This window comes from Grammomys surdaster, unplaced genomic scaffold (assembly GCF_004785775.1).
Source record: "Grammomys surdaster isolate TR1022 unplaced genomic scaffold, NIH_TR_1.0 277, whole genome shotgun sequence".
Taxonomy (NCBI): domain Eukaryota; kingdom Metazoa; phylum Chordata; class Mammalia; order Rodentia; family Muridae; genus Grammomys; species Grammomys surdaster.
In genome coordinates, this window is record NW_021604718.1 from 1306958 (window position 1) to 1310126 (window position 3169).

General features: G+C 55.7%; 1 protein-coding gene across 2 annotated transcripts in view; it reads left to right on the forward strand.

Annotated features, from left to right (window-relative positions):
• Grm4 (glutamate metabotropic receptor 4) overlaps positions 1-3169 on the forward strand; it is an 89626-nt gene that overhangs the window by 52739 nt on the left and 33718 nt on the right. The gene's annotated exons all lie outside the window — the stretch shown is intronic.

Sequence of the window (3169 nt, forward strand, 5' to 3'; positions counted from 1 at the left end):
GCAGGCACTGAGCCTAGTGGGAAGGAAGTTTGAGGCACGAACAGGCAAAGTGATGGCAGAAGCCAGGCCCGAGTGAGCTGGAGCTCTGTATACTGTTGGCCCTGGAGGTAGGGGTGGGGAACCACACCTGGCTCTCTCTCTACCCCTACCCGTAGCTCATCTTGGAACATCCTCAGGGGAAGGTGAGATTGCTTTGGGGGGGGGGTCTGGAAGTGTTCCCCAATCCAAACTTCACCATGGCAGAACCCTGGCAGCCACCCACCCACTTAAGGGCTATTTTCCATCTCTTTTCCAGGGAGCAGGCTTGAGCCTAGGGTTGCTGACAGCCTGGCTCAGAAAAGAAGGAGGGGAAGAGAAAGTGGTGCGTGTGTGCATATGTGTGTGCGCGCACGTGTGTGTGTGTGTGTGTGTGTGTGTGTGTGTATGCGCAAACGCGTGCACGTGCGTGAATGCTCGCATAACCCCCCACTGCCTCCCGCCTGCCCTGCTTTCTGCAGGGAGCCTAGCAGGGCCTGGGGGACCCCTCCCGTGCTTCCCTCTCTGCATTCTGCCATATTCTGCAGCAATATAGGTTTTTCCACTTGACTTCCTAGGGTTTGTCTTTTCATTATTTTTTCTCTGTTTTTTACATTTAAAAGCATTTTTCAGAAAAGGAAAAGAAAAAAAAACCGAGAAGGAGAGGAAGAGCCCACAGGCTGCTACTTGGACTGTGAGAAATTGAGGGGGAGCCTCTGAGGCTGGGGAGGAGCCTGAGTAGGCATGGGAGGAGTCTGAGCAGATGGGGAGGAGCCTGAGTAGGTGTGGGAGGAGCCTGACCAGGTGGGGAGGAGCCTTAACAGGTAGAGAGGAGCCTGAGTAGGTATGGGAGGAGCTTGAGCAGGTAGGGAGGAGTCTGAACAGGTAGGGAGGAGTCTGAGCAGGTATGGGAGGAGCCTAAGCAGGTGCGGGAGGAGTCTGAGAAGGTGGGGAGGAGCCTGAGCAGATGTGGGAGGAGTCTGAGAAGGTGGGGAGGAGCCTGAGCAGGTGTGGGAGGAGCCTGAGCAGGTATGGGAGGAGTCTGGATAGGTGTGGGAGGTGGGATCCCAGCCCTAAGCATTCAGAGGACACCAGGCTTACCCTTGCTACTATGTGTCCCCAGGTAAGGTAAAGTCTCTTTCTGGCCTCAGACCCTGTGTTCTAGTGTAGACTGGGGTCTCAGGGGTCCCTTGGGATGCCTGTAATTAGAGGTATATCTGGTGAGAGGCCGTGGTATCTGACTCTGGCTAGCACAGAGGGGCCCTGGCTTGCAGCTGGCACAGGACAGTTGAGTCCTGAACAGCGATCTGGCAGCCAGGTTCCAGGTAGGAGGTTGGGTAGAGTCTGTGTATGATCTCTAAAGGGGACCCCAGAGGGCTAGCCGGGCTTGGGAACCTTAGCATTCTCCATCCCGCCAGGTCCTGTGTCTGCCTGGAGCTGGGAATTGGTTATTTCTTGTCTGTCTGCCAGTTTCCATTGCTCTGTACCAGTGTGGAGAAGCAGCTCTTGACGAGGTCCACTAAGAGGCTGAGGGTATTGGGAGGAGACAGTGCTCCAGAGAGGTAAAAGTGCAGTGTGGACCACAGGGATGGGGGCAGGGGCTGGATACAGGAACCCTGTAGCAGCATGCTTTGTGACTGTGTGAGCGTGCATGTGTGTGTGTCCACAAGAAGGCCGTGTAATTGTGCACATATAGTCTGGTGTGTGTGCTCCCGACTGTGTGCACATGTGTGTAATCTCTACCCGCTCCACAGAGGTGGATGAGACTTTGGCAGTGGGGACACTTCCTCTCCTTTCCCAGGGCAGCAGTGGAGGGGAGGGCTTTCTGGACAAGGAGGGCTTCAGGAGAGAGGACCTCGGTCTGATGGAGGCTATGGCCTCATTCTCCATGGTGGCCTCTGCTAGGTTGTTTGGCAGCTCTGAGTCTCAACTTCCATGCCTGTCAGGAAGGGATATTCTTATTTGCCCTGGGATTGGTGTGGGGGCTCGTGCAGGCCAGGCTTAGCCAGTGCCACACACAGGGTATATGGTCAGCCAGTGCTGTGCCCCAGGGGCCACCCCAGTCCTCTCTGTCTGTGACAGGGAACCATGCCAGTCCCAGGAGCTGTGTCCCTTAGGAGAGACCCTATGAGGCAGCTTTCTGTCCCCACTCCCTCAACTGCCTGCCATGTTGACTGTGGGCAATAAAGCCATGGTGCTGTGGACACTTGCTTTCCTGTGACTCAGAGTCACAGTGAAGGGACATCCACCCAAGTCCATGCCTAGGCATGTCCACACCCCTATTTTCAGACACCCCATCTCCAGACCCACTTGCACCCCTCCATCCCCACTAGACACACTACGGGCCAACAGGTGACCCCGCAGCCTCCTCAGCCCCTCGCCTAATTCTCTTCATAACCTGGAAGCCACTTCACCTTCGAGAACCTCAGTTTTCCCATCTGTCTACTGGGAATGTGGTGTGAGTCTTCCGAGGGGTGACTTCGAGTGGCGTTTGTTAGGTCGTGACCAGCGTATGTGGGACACTCCATAAATATCACACCGAGCACCACACTCAGTCCCTGTGACTAACATACCCTCCCTGAGCCACTGCCACCTAACCCTCTCTTCAGCAGCGTGAAGTGAAGCATGCAGTACGCGGCAGGAAAGCATGCGCTGGCCCAGGAGTGTGACTTAACCTAACACCTTCTCCCTGCTGGAGAGCGATACACTCCCTACTTCCCCCGATTCCCAACTTGAGCCAGTTGGTCCATCCTCGCCACCCAGGCCAGCCTCTTCCCCTTGTCCATCTGCCTTCCCAGATGGGGACGAAGACATGTCGCCATTGGCCCATTTTCTGACTGGAGTGAGACCATATGGCAGCTTGGCAGGAGCTGAGGCTGCCGTCATTAGAATACCGCCAGGCAGTGAGGGCAACGAGCCATTCCCGGCTCTGTCTGTGGCCTGGGGCTGGCAGGGGTGAGGCCCTGACCAGAGACCCTGAGCCTGGTTCCCTGGTCTGTGCGTTCTTAGAGGTCCTGTTGTGTTTCATGTTTGGGATTTGCTCCGTATCTAGGAGTGACCTAAGTACCTCCCCTGCCACCCCCTGCGTGTGTGTGTTATCTATATGTGTGTTTGTTGTGTGTCTGTATTATTGTGTGTGCTATGTGTGTGTTGT